Source organism: Plectrocnemia conspersa, unplaced genomic scaffold (assembly GCF_051122295.1).
Source record: "Plectrocnemia conspersa isolate PC_06_02 unplaced genomic scaffold, ASM5112229v1 ptg000002l, whole genome shotgun sequence".
Classification (NCBI taxonomy): Eukaryota; Metazoa; Arthropoda; class Insecta; order Trichoptera; family Polycentropodidae; genus Plectrocnemia; species Plectrocnemia conspersa.
This window is the reverse complement of record NW_028277166.1, coordinates 2,289,975-2,304,854: the sequence shown is the minus strand read 5'-3', so window position 1 is coordinate 2,304,854 and position 14,880 is coordinate 2,289,975. Positions and strand designations below refer to the sequence as shown.

The window sequence follows — 14,880 nt, the reverse complement described above, 5'->3', positions numbered from 1 at the left end:
TGGCCCTGTCTTCTAGAGGTAGACAAGCTATAAATTAGTACATTATCTGATGTTTATGCGTAAAAACGCTATTAAAATATTAATCATAAGCTGCATAAGGGTTTTGTGAGAGTATTTGCTTAAGTTTTCTATGGCGATTTCTATTTCTGGGCGTTCTCGCGCTATTTGTTAAAGACACAGACTGTCACAAAAAAATCTAGCGATTTATATTAGTTCTATCTTGCAATTTTTTTCAACACAATTATATTATTAATTTTCAAAATATATTTACAATAATTTTAAAATTAATTTTGTTACATTAATCATCCCTATGTTGATCATTTTTTAGAGATGATAAGTAATTTAACCTTTAGAGTGTACTCTGTGTTTCACTTTTATTTTATTTTATTTGTCATGGAGTAATAAATATATTTATTATTTATATATAATATAAAAAATACGCATTGTTAAATCTGATTCTAATATTTACAACTTCTCATAATATATTATCACGAAGACTTTAATCAAAATATTGTCGTCAATAATATCTTTATCAGCACTTCTAAAATACGTAATATATTTAATATACTAATATGCTGTTCCTTTATTCAACAATATCGTATTATTTAAAATACGTATAATATGCTAAATTAAGAACAACATTTAATTTTGCAAATTGTTAAAATCATTATTTTAAATTATTGTTTTTTTTTAAATTAATATATGTAGTGTTTTAAAAAAATAGTATTACCTAAACAATAAATTAATTAGAAAAACCCTTCTGGTTTTAATCAACGTTACGTAATTTTATTAAAATAAAATTAAAATATTTAAATAAACGAAAGACAATAATTTAATATATGTATGTATTGTATGTATATACTAATCTACATTTGTCGTGTTTTGTGGTTGGAGTCGCCCTAATACAATATTGTATTAAAAAGATAGGCCCTATAAAAGTTTTCTTATTCTACTATCTTTCACGCACGCAATTCCTACGAATTTCAATATAAACTTTTATATTATATATTAATAGTTTTTTTTAATTTACTCTAACAACACAAAATAAAACTTATTTTAATTTATTTACCCAATTATGTAAAACATTTTTATTTAATCAAATGTAGTGAATTATGTAATACTTACCGGTTTAATCCGTTTTGCATTAGTTTTTATCTGCGGTTCAATTATTTTTTCTGGTTTATTCCAGTATTGTGTATTTTTATTAAATTAAATATTTAATCATGTTAACTTTTTAGTTTAATTTAATATATGTATATATTTATATACATATTTATTATATATTTATTTGGCTATTTATCATTGCTCAAGCTTTTATCGAAATATGACACATTAAAAACTTAAACATCATTCTTCCAAAGTACTTTTTCAACAGAAATTTTTAGAATAAAAGATATAATTTTGAGTCCCACAAGGAAGTAACATAGGGCCGATATTATGTTATACACATATGATTTGCCCCAAATAGAGAATGTCACAACTGCAACATTTGGAGATCATCAATTAATGTGCCAAACAGTGTCACATTAAAATGATTAAAAGATTCCTTAATAAAGTACTAATAATAATCATTGTAAATGCTCCGTGGTATATTTGGGATATGTCGTGATCAGGCATTTTGATTTCTCGATGATTTTTATTTTTCGAGAAATGAGAATTCTCGACTTCACTGAACAAATATATGTAAATATATGTACAGTATTGCAGATACAGTATTACATATTATTCCTAAAATAACTCTTTAAAAAACACATGCCATCTAAAGTAGAATCAAACATCCTCGTTCTTTTTTATGTTAAAAAAATTTCAGCCGTGGAAAAATTTCTTTCGTTTTGTATTTATGTTGGTTTAATCGACAACAATGCTTTTTGGATTATCTAAAAAAATAGACCTAAATGGTTCTGCATTGCGCCGATTTCCATGCGTAATATTTTCTTATCGGAGCGGGTTATTACCTTATCTATCACCAAAGCCGCCGACAGGTTTAGTAATAGCAAATCGCAAAAAAATCGATCTTCCGAGAAAGTATGCATATTTTCAAACATCTGGCATGAACATATTCGGAAAAGTTTCTTATCTGAGTGTCTTATTTTATTACTTAAGCAAAAACAAGACAAGTGCGAGCATTCAAACTCGCATTGTTAAAAAAATTTTTGTCATTCCTAGACCCCTTATTAAAACCTTCCAAAACGTGTTGTAACCCTTTTCAAAATATATGTACAAATTTAATTTTATATAAAAAAAAAAATCTCAAAAAATTTTCTGTTTTCTCGAGAAATGATAATTCTAGATTTGACATTTTTTCGAGTAATATGGGCATCGCTGTTTTTGTAGTTCTAAGATATATTTTTTTTCTAGATATATCGTATATAATAAATAAAATATATGGATTTGAAATCCAGATAAATTGCCAGATAAATTATATTTTCACTGGTAAAAATATATATTTACCGGTAAAAATGCACTCCGATATGATTTCACTGAAATGACATATTTTAAAAAATATTTCCGTATAGATTCGAGATTATTGTTTTTAAATTTAAAAAAAAAGTATAACTCAAAAATTTTGGTTTAGAATCAGGGACGACATATCAGATTTTTCTTTGTTTCTTAATATTTTTTCAATTAAGATTTTATTAATTTCATTAAGATTCATACTATTTAATTAAATGACATTGATTTTTTGGGCAAATTCAAAGAGAGACAAATGCCACCAATTGCTCCCACCCCCCTCTCCTTGCCTCAAATGACGTTTCTGTCATCTTTAAAATAGAAAAATAATACATTTAACAATTTTTGTTAATTTAAAAAGCTAAAAATTAAAAATCTTAAATCCTTCACAAGTTTTGCACGCTTTTTCTGCATGCGTGTTCAGGTGAAATGAAGCAGCTTTACAAGCTCGCTCTGAAACGCAGCGCCGCACGACGACATCCGACGCTTTCGTCGGGAGCTTTCGCGAAAAGCTCCGGCACTTTTGCCAAAGAGGGCGTCGCGACGCACGCGTGCGCTTTCGGAAATGTGCCACTAAACTAACCGCACGCCGGAAACTGATCGCTGAAAAAAAGTGAAAAGAAAACGATGAACCGCAGGCGGGGCAGGTACACCAGCGACATATGGAGCTTCCGCGACTTCGTCTCCTCTACGAGACGCAAAGCAGACGGTGAGTTGATAAATAATTGACCAATCATTTATTAAGTGATTTATAACCCCCACCCCACTTCATTTGTCACCCTCCATTTTATCTCATCTGACAGCTGTCTTGTTCGAAAGATGCGCGAGTTATTCTTGTACGTAATGGACCTTTATTATTTTCATGACAGCTCGGCGAACTAACTCCCTGGAGTAGGCTATAAATATGTAGATATTTTTACGCATCTACGTTCAAACGAGCATTTTTCACGTTGACGTTCCACCATCTTGATTTTAAGTTTTTTACACGAGATTTTGACAGATGACCTAAAACCTCAATTTTCGACCATTGATTTAAAAAATGCAATTTTTTTATTAAAATCAAAATGAAAAACGAATCAAATCAAAAAATCTATTTAAAAAACATAAACATACTTTTGGTATTTTTAGTTCAATCAAACATTGCACATATAAAATAATGAATCCTTTTGAACTAGGACTTTAAATTAAAATTTACGAGTTTGGGCTCATGATAATTCACTGAAATTTTACACCATGAACCTTCAATTATTAAAAAAAATAATGACTCCACTGAGAAAATTATTTATTTTATCATAATTCGCACGTCGTAGCTAAATGTTTTTTTTATTTTCCTACAAATTAGGTTATTAAATGTAATATACAATAAGAACCAATTCGCGTTTTATATGTTGGCAGCACGGTAAATCAGACAGCTGTCAATAATCACGCGTATTCAAAGTGTAAAATTTAAACTTGCAACAACACATATACAATGTGATGTTACAAACTCATTTGTAGCGCTATAACCGCCTATTTTCGGAATGTGAAAGACATATGATTCCAACAAGACGGCGCAACTTGCTGCACATCGGATGCAAACGCTGGAAGTTTTTACATGAAAAGTTCCCAGGTTGCATTATTTTACGTTTTAGTGACGTCAACTAACCGTCAAGATCATGCGATTTAATGCCGTTGGATTTTTTTGGTCCGGAATAATCAGTATCCACAAAAATCTTTTCTGCAAATTTCTTGTCCGCAAAAATCCGTTCACCCATAATTTAATATGTACTTATACACTTAATTCTCACATTAGATCCTTTAGTAAAAATCTCATAAAAATAGCATATTTTAAAGAATAAAGCTTTACTTCCTTATTTGCTTTAAGAGTAAATTGAATATTATAAACAAATTGCTAATTAAGAAATGTATTTCAAGACCTATAAAATTGTATGTTTTCTTTGTTTAGGGAGCCCAAATAAACTTCAACTCGGAAAAATAATTAATTAAGAATCTCAGCAAATGCTCCGTGGCTTATCCGCCGCTGCAACGTGACTAAGAACTCGACGTTGCAACGTGACGTTGTAAATTGCCATGCTTACCGAACATTTCGATAAATTAATTAAATATCTCAATAACATGTTATATGAATTAATTTGTCACGAATAAATAAAAATATTCTTTAATAGCTAATTTAAATCAAATTTAGACAAATAAAATAAAATAACTGTATATTATACCCCTTCCGGGTGATTATTTGTAAGCGAAACCATTGTGGTTACTTAATTATGAAAATAAAGTAGTTTGGATTACAGTAGTGGTCAGTTGAGTTTTGGGCTTTTCTAATATATTTTTTATATTCTCACTATTTTAGTGTTAATTTGTAACCACTCGATATCTGAAATGAGTACTAGTGAGACTCGGTTTATTTTAATCTCTTTCTTGGTTTTCAGTAATGCTTCGTTAAATCTCTTCTGAATAAACGTATTAAAATAACTTCAAAATAATAAGTCGTCTCACTCTTTTAAGAACTCGAATGAAATTGAATTATTCATAAGAAACATTATACATTATAAATAGGTTTTATCGAGCTCACGTGTAATATAAACTTCTACGTTTACATATTGATTTCACTGTATACGCGACATTAACATAAAAATGTTTTCTGAACAAAATTTATTTTTCTTTCCGCCTCCGCAAACATTTTGCTACGATTTCCTTCTGAAAATAAAACCAGCACATATTTTTATACACTTGAATGAAAACGTATTTTTTTCAATGCAAAAAGTGTGTATGTATGTTTTTCTACGAAAAATCCATAAAATGCACACAGAGCCAAACGCTTTTTCTAGGAGATATCTTCGGCTGTTACAGAAACATTTCCCTAATCGCTACCTTGACGTTTACGACACCGTATCCTTAAAATGATAAATGTATACAAAATGTACAGAAAAATCAATAACTCGGTATGCGCCTTCGTTATCTAACACGTGTTTAATGTACCTCATAATAAACGAGCTGTATATCAAAACACGTGAAAAAGCACATGACAGTGTTGCGCATTCGTTGTGGACATAAATAAAAAATGTGACAACTTATCTATATTTATAGCAAAGTTTGATAAAGACAATTTTCTATGACAGTTCTTACATAGTATGAGTTTAAGGTTCAATTTGGCTTGACAGCTTAATACGATATTTGTATGATTTTATTTTGTTCCAACAATTCACTCGTTGATAGCTTAGATTACAGTTTACTGTATTTTGTATCATTTATGTTATTACTATTATCATAATTTAATATAAAATAGTCCATGGTATAGAAATGCATAATAATATGGGAGTCCCTCTCTGGACATGGCCGTCCGAGTTTCGGGCCGTATCTGACCGTGTATACGTGTCTGCCCTCTGTTCACTGGAGACAGCCTTAAGTATCAAGGGTTGCAAAACTTGCTGATGAATCATAATCATGCAGCAACCAGCCAACCAATTAATGCACTCGTTTCTTCAACAAACAAAATATGTATACGCCTCTAGAAAGTAACATTTGCTTAATGGACATCTTTCCGAAGTCGAATTGTGCAACGGGAATATTGTGACTTTACGGTGCATTTTGTCTTCCGGTGATATATTGTTTCCCGTAACTGTTCCGCATCAAAGAAATATTTTTAATGCATCTGAGAATAGTTGCGTGTTATTTGTATAAAACCCTTTTTTCTAAACGTAACGAGGGCTTTTGTGTGGTCGCATTCTTTACATTCTATTGTCTAATTCATGTTTATTTTTATCCTTGATTACGGTAAATACCGCGCGAGTTTCAAGAATAAGAACCCTTGACATTTTACAATAACTATCGGTTGACTCGTTAAATTTTTTTGAAAAATACCTCATTTGTTTTTTTATGTATTATAGTATTTGTTTTTAATAATTATATTCAAACCTATATTTTTGTTTATTTCACCGTAGCTTCATTGCGGTTTGCTTCGATCAATTTCAAGCCCTTAAAAACGTAAATATGTTACAATAGTAACCAACAAAGCTACGTGCCTATCAGCACGATATTGAATTCAAACTTAAAGCGTAAATATAACATTCTTCTTTAATGTTTTTTGTTCAACCAACCTTGAATATGATCTTGAATCTTGATAAAATTATATTTACTTAAACATTATACAATAATTACCTACTCATCATATTAGTGCCTGAATATGTTATTAAAACACCTCTTTTTAGTGTTTTTTTAATTAAATAAATTAGATATTTTTGGACTTTCACTTACTATCGAGTCCAATAATATGTCACTATAAAACTAGTCTAGACATACACAATCAATGGCTCTCGGATTTATGTATCATTGATACGATTGTTGCGCGTGTACCTTATCGACTAGACGTGTCTGGGCTGAATTATTTATGTTCTATAAAAAAATAAATTGATAAGATCAGTAATTTATAATTCAATATTGATCTATAAGTTTTTTTTGTTGTATTTTATATTACTGCTGTGATTTCTGTATTTATATGCATATAAAAAATATTTGTAATCAAGTGCAAAAATAACTTAATTGATGCTGAAACTGAAAGTAGGTACTTTAATTTGTTCTACTATATTGTAGTTAAAGCTGCACTGATTAAATATTGAGCTCGCGAATTTAAGGCTAAATTAAATAACTATTTTGAATTAATATTTGTATGCAATATTTTACTAAAAAACGTTGCGTTAAAATTAATGTCTTAAGAGTCGTTAAACGAGTCATAAATTTGTGTTCCTTGAATTTGTGTAGCAATTACGCGTATCCGAACGGACGTCCATTAACAGCTCCTATTCTCAGGATAATTAAATCATTTCTCAAACTACTACATGAATTAAATATTTCAAGCAACAAAAACAATTTTATGATCATACACAAAAAAAATTAACTTGATTTTTGGCCTGTGCTGAAAGTATTTTATTTTTGTTCAATAGCTTTTTTTATTTTATTTCTATACTACACTATATTTCTACCACAATTGCAGATTATTTTTTAACTTTGCTATTTGTTCAAAAGGTTTAAAGCAATAACATTGTTTTAATTCTAGAAATAAATAAATAAAATTGTTTGATTTGCTGTTACGTGTTGTATTGTGCGTGTTCATTAAACATATACAATATTTTATACATTAAAATATTTTTTAATATAAAATACCTCGAACTGTGTTTAATTTTATATCGTACAGCAGTTGTACATTTCGTAAAAATATATAACACAGGCATTATTGAAGTCTATGTTCAAAATAAGCCAATTAGTTGACTAAAGAATAGCCGATTAAAAACTATTTTATATTGTTTCACTTAACAATATTTTGTCATCTAATTAAAACTCTAATTTATTTATAGTTAAATTCAAGTTTAACAACCGAAACTAATTTTCGAACAATCTGTATTAATTTGCAGGTGTGAACGTGCGAGACAAACGCCTTTTATTATATTTGCCAAACAGATTTCGTGCCGTAGTAATAGCAATAGAAAACATGCAATATTTGCAGGTCAGGGCTTTCCTAAAAATTTATGGCTCACTTTTCGTGAAATTAACAAATAATACACGAACACACGACACACCTGCGTAAATCATAAACATAGATATACAGACATATTTACTTGATATGAAAAATCCAAATACTGCCTACTCCAAATTTTCACAAAGGAATTTATTCTTAATCGAACCATCATGACTTTCCAAGTATTCCCAATGAATCACGATGGTCATTATACAAAATAAATATTTCTTATATATTGCTGCCGAAAGTGAACTGGACCCTGGAAAAACAATGATTCGATTAGTACTTCCTCTTGTAAATTTTTTTATTGAATTCTCTCGAGCAACAAGGAGCACTTCGCTTCGCTAGGATTCCAGACAATGTAGCAATATTCGAGGATGCTATGAAGATGCATCTCCAATAAATATTTAAAGTAGCACGCGCTCCGCATAACGCAGCCGAGCATCACAAACTTTGGCAATGTGCATACAAAATCTTTATCCCTAATCAAACGTCACTCGAAAGTCATCGACGAAAGTATTTCTGCTTAAAACACCTTCACCTAAACTGTAGGACTTTAGAAAAAGAGGTTATCGATCGAGTCGAAAGATATTTTCTCGAAATTATTTACTTTGCTATAAAATTGCCTATTGATGTTACTCGCAATGTGCTCAACATTTCACCAGAAGGATGGTGGATTGCCATAAAAAATATTTTTAGGGGCACATACATATATTTGGCTGCAACTTTGGCATTATTTTATTAGTTAGTTAATGTGTATTTTTATTACAATGCATTTATGCAAAAAAAACTGCATAATAAACATAATGCTTTGTCATATAAATTGATAACAAAATATGTTAGACTCCACTCTACTTTAAAAGCATAACATTCAAAGTCCAATATTCCCTTTTTTGGCTTTGGCGATACGAATATCCGCTAGTAATAAAATTAGAATAAAATATATCAAAAAACGTTGCATTGATTACAAAATACCTTGTCCAAATATAGCTGCATAACGTCACAGCGAAATACGAAGCAATGGGAGCACCATATACGGTCATATCTTACAACTCCTTAAATTGCTATTTAACTGATCCGTTGTAGCGCCTACTTTATTTAAATTTTAAGCGCTTATAAATGAAAAATATATTCCCAACTTGCAGGCCTGATTAAAATAAGCAGCGGGTCGGATGTGATCCGCGGATTTTAACTTTTTTTTCATCTTACGCATAACTTTAATACCGCATTATTAATGCGATAATATTGATCTTAAAATTCACCACAACTTTTTGCCTTTATTTTTTATAGCATAAATGATTAACGATCTATCAGCATTCGCTTTTTATATTTTAATCAAAAACTTAAATTTTCTATATATGTTTTTTTTTGCATATATTGAATTTGTAGAGTAAATAAATTTTGCACACAAGATGCAAAGTTGATTTGGGTCAAGAACTTTCGTGATTCGGGATGGCATTATATTCCCAAAATAATCTCAGCACTGAGAGGATGTTGACGTTTGCATTTACGAGCGTTTTAAAAACGAACCAGAATCTTCTCCTCTATCTGTTATGGGTCGATGACGAATCTTCATCAACGTTATCAATTAGAAGTTCTACTGCGTCTGGAAAACAACAAGTGTGATTATTTATATAAGCATATGTCGCTGTTGTCACAGAATCGCTTCGTCGCCGTGATTAATGTATGAGTTGAGTGTTTGTTTCGAATGAGTTTGTTTGTGGAGAAATGTGAGAATGAAAGCAATCAGACGCACCACTTGACCTAATCGATTTTTGAGAGATTGGAAACAAGGTCTAAAAATAAAATAAAGTAAAAGGTTTATTCAGCTTTGTTATATATATATATATGTATATAGATAGCTCGTTTTTTACTCTCTGTACGAACTTGTGTAAAAGGCTACTCAATTAAAAATCTAATGCAAATTTATACTGCATCTAGATGCGATTGCTAATTTGCACTAAAATTGTAGCAGTAGGATATGGTGTATCAACCTATGAAAAACTAGTCATGAAACTTATCAATGATTTAGTGCAAAAACAGCGTTTATAAATTAAACCATTGAGTGGATTGTTACTAAACAAAATAGTATGATTGTATATAAATCTATTTTGTCTAATATAAGGTTGTCATTAATTACGAATAACCCTTAATCCTCCAATGTTATTCTATCATTAATTTCTCACTTTACACGATAATTATTATGTCGAATATGTCGATTTTATCTTCAACAATATTGTGTTTGCAAATTAAAACGTATGTAGCTGTATTGTTTTAACTGTATAAACCAAATATTGTTTTAAATGATGGTATTTGATTAAGTAACAATGGATATCCATAAATCTTATTAAAGTAAAACATATTCCCAGTTTTCTAGCCTCCGTTCCAGCACCATTCTTTTTTAGTTGTTACTCTCAACTTAAAATTTTTTACCCAGTGCTATTTTATATACATATATATTAAATGAATTCTACTTTACTTTCGCTATTTTTATGGCTCTTATTTCAATAAATTATTATGAATTATCATGAACTCCATGCTTAGGCCTAAGATCCGTTTTTTGACTTAACTGAAGTTTGGAAGCTACATTTAAAATTACATTTTCCAAATGAAACTCATCCTAATCGAAACCCAAGTATTGCAATTCTTAATAAAAAAAAATGTTGGATCACTATATATTCAAAACATAAAAAAAATAGTTTTTTGCTTCAAAACAAGCGATGTATCAGATCGATCGGACCCCCATAGGAGCCATTTTGAGACATGCAGAAGAGTTAACGCTCTTAATTGCTTGGTTTCAAAGATTTAGAACTCAATTTTTAGTATCGTATAGAATTATTGAGCACCCCCTATATATTCTGTATGAAAAAATTATATATTTTTTTTTACAAAATTAAAAGTGTCATAACTTCGCGAAATCACATCTTCCTGAAAAATGTCGTATCCAAAAAGTGTTCAGAAGCTTAATATGCGTTTAGAAAAAAATATAATTTTTTTTAAAACAAGTTTTATGCTAAATTGACCGGGCCCCATACGAGCTTTTATGCGACTTGGCATATAGTTAACGCTGGTATTTGGTTCCTTTTAAGGATAAAAACTTGAATTTGTAATACAGAATAGAGCTTTTGAATATCCTTATGATACTGTTTAAAAAAATTAAATTTTAAAAAAAAAGTTTTTTTCTCCGAAACAAGGTTAGTGTTTAGTCGATAGACCCACCATACATACGCTTATAAGACTTGCAATATAGTTAAGGTCAGTATAAGCTTATTTATACCAATTTAAAGTTGAATTTTAGTGGCAGTGTAGAATTCTTAAGCATCCTGTATATGTTTGCTAGCAAAATCTAATGTGTCAATTTTTTGCAAAATGGCGACAATTTTAAAAACTTAAACACTCGTAACTCAGTAGGTTTAAATTTTAACGAAAAGATCGCTATACATGAAACATTTAAAAGCCTAAGTTACATCCAAATAAAATATAAAAAAAATAGTTTTTTGCTTCAAAACAAGCAAACCCCCCCCCCCCATACGAGCCATTCTGAGACTTATAGACTTCAGATTCAATATTTTTACAAAAATATTGAATCTGAATCTATAATTTAGAATTTTCGAATGAAGAAAATACTCCCTTACGAGTTCAACCCTTATGGGTGGGCACCCAGCTTGTGACGGCCAGTTGAGCGGGTCCCCAACCCCCGTAGTACTAAGTATGTTATTAGAGAAGCATTAGTATTTCTCCCAAGCAATTGCATTGCTACTATAAACAATCAAACTATTCTCGAGGAAATCTAGTTTTGGATTCCGGAACGAAAATTTATCCCAGAAAGTGCTTTTTGGCCCGTATTTTATTCTGTAAAACTTTTTTTTTGTTTTGTATTGATACAACAATACCGCTCTAGAAAGATCAAAGGATAATGACTAAATAAAAGTTTATCACAACTCTTAAAACTTTTTATTTATAAATTTAGAACTAAGAACAGAAGAAAATACTTATGGTCTCGCATGTCGCATCTAATGAGCATTGTAATAGGTATCCTTTGTCATTATCGGATGGTTGCAAGTTACGTTTTCACAATGGGAGGTGCAGCTAAGCAATAACGCTATTGGTTTTAAATTGCTATTTTCTCTCATTCGTCCAAGGACTAATATAAAATAATAGAGACTAGACACATCACATCACCACTCACTAACACATTCACTTTTCAAATCGCTCAACTTATCCGAACCTGCATATTTTTATTTAATATCAGCATAAACTGTATATTAGATGACTAACCAACTGCTTAAAAAAGTAGCATCTCTCAATATTCCTTGAAAGTTTTATTATAGTATGTAGTTGTGATACTGGCATTGTCTGTTATCATGTGGTACAGATTTATTGATATTGGTATATAAATAGTCTGGTGAAAGCGTTGTTCAGATGAGAATATGTAAGAAGATACACACTAACCGATTGTAACCAAGCTGAAATTTGTTAAAATATAAATCAATCCATATATTTCAAAATTTAAAAGCTAATTAGGGAAGCAAAACATTTCATTACAAAACGCATGAGTGATATCTTAAAACCTAACGATTATATTTAATATATCTTAATAAAATTAACTGAAATTTTGTTAATTTGAAAGGGCATTGTACATATATCATCACGTCACGCCCTTTAAACTCCTTCCCCCATAACATATTTTCCTTTATGTAGCGTTTATTCATAAAACGCCACAGCAAAAAATATGATGGTGATATTTCACAAAAAAATTGCACACGCTGGTGCGTGACCCTAATTTCCCTTTGGGTGTTTTTGATGTACCGATACTTCAATATAGTACGTAGAGCGTTCACTTTGACGGAAAAAAATGCTCTACATAAATTTAACTCCATTACTTAAAACGTTATTCCGCAACTGGATCGTAAAATGCGAACAGCAAATAAGAGATAAAAGGCAAAAATTAATATAAAACCCACAAAGTGATTGACGCAAGTCGTAAAAGAGGGCTATAAATTTTAGCTCTTTTAAAAAATGATATATGTATGGAAAAATACAAGAGCATCTTCCACATGCTCATTTTTATTGAATTCTACCAATAGTAATTCAATTTTTAACTTATTTTTATTTATATTAAAAAGCGGTTTATGGTTAAAATTACTTAAAAATACTATTTGCCATATTATAAAATACAATAGTGATTGAATTAATTTTTTACGGTAATGTGTTTTTTTTTTTTGCAGAAATCAAAGAAGAACCAGAGGTGATAAAAGAGATAAATCTAAATAATACGGCGGAAATATTTTTAAAAGGGTTGCTAGACAGTCCGAGACATCATAGAGGAAAGGTACGTTTTTTGATATATTTTATTAATTATAAATAAACTATTTAATGTAATTAATTAATATAAAATGCCCAATGTCGTTATTATTTTATCATTTTAGAAAACAAATTATCTCTCGTATACCAATTTATTTCTACTCACGTTAAAAATAACATTAATTAAATTTGAGTTATAAATGTTTATGTAAATATTATAGAAAAATAAATACGTAAATACTGCATGACCTTTTTTAATCCCAGACAATTTGGCTTAACATATGCAAAAATTTTTAAAAAATCATTGATTTGCATTTTTAATAAAATTTTGTTATGCATATGTTTTAAAAATTTGAAACTTTTTTTGTGTACTCTCAATAATGTGAGATAATAAAAAACAATAATATTTAGTTGTTACAATAATAATAAAAAATACATTTTTCATATTTATTTACTTAAAAAAATAAAATATAAATTAAGTTTTATTAAAAAAAAACTCCGTCAAGACGATTTAAATATATCGTTTAGTACAAGCAATTTTTAATTAATAAAAAAACAATAACATTGTCACATTTTCTAATTAAAAAATTTTTATTTTTAAAATACACACATTTCAATATTTTTTTATATATAATTATTGTTATTTACTACTAATATTTAGCACATATGTTTAATGAAGCATATTCCGTGAACTATTATGGTAAAAATATGTCTGTATAAAGATAAAAAAAAAGAATTTCATGTATACAATACCTGCTTTTGTTTTTACTTCGCCAGCTATCCTTTTCAAAAAAGGGAGCGGTCATTTCTCTCTCACATAACATAATTACTGGGAAATGCAGGGTACCTTTATATTTGTCTGAGATGTATTTATTATATGTTGATTTGTCCTGCATATACAAAAATACAAAAATATCAAACATGGTAAATTATTTATTTTAAATTCGCGCTGAAATACATGCCGGTTGAATTTTTTTGCATAGATAGAGTAGAGCGATAATTCGGCCCCCTTAGACTAAGAAATAATATTATTATATTTTGATATCCTACCCCGATAAAACTACATGGGTCAATCCCATACAATTTTGCTTTCAAGCAATATTTGCATCGTCGTTTTCATAGTACTAAACCAAGGAAATTGTAAGTTATATTTCAATCACCAAATAAGATGTACGGATTTCAAAAAAAAACAAAAAATATTTTCGGTACTTCCGGTATTTTATTATTTAATACCGGTAATACCGTTATTAGGGCAAAAATATCATTTAGTATTGCAATCCCTAGTTTTATAGCACTGGTGACGTTTTTGACTTCCAGGTCACGATGTATGTCTCTACTGCGAACATACATGAGTTGTATGCCATAGACCCAAACTGGTTTCAGGATTCGATTATGTATTTTGATTTTGTTGTATATTGATAGTTTGGAATTTCTTTTATATAATTTAAGTTCTTATTTTTTTATTTTTCATATGTTCATTTCGCTGCAGTTTGATGTCCAAGGTCATGCCAAGGCATTTAGCTGTATTTCCAAATGGGATGGTATTGCCGTTTATGAAAATTTTCAATTGATTAGGTAGTTATATTTTTATAGATAAAGTTGATTTGTACCGA

At 29.6% G+C, this 14,880-nt stretch overlaps 1 long non-coding RNA gene across 1 annotated transcript; it reads left to right on the top strand.

The window, feature by feature from the left end:
* Positions 1–2,955: 2,955 nt before the first annotated feature.
* On the top strand, positions 2,956–13,535 carry LOC148237309 (uncharacterized). Its single transcript, XR_015808922.1, has 3 exons — positions 2,956–3,160; positions 13,192–13,295; positions 13,393–13,535. It is a non-coding gene; the product is annotated as an uncharacterized LOC148237309 (long non-coding RNA).
* Positions 13,536–14,880: the final 1,345 nt, after the last annotated feature.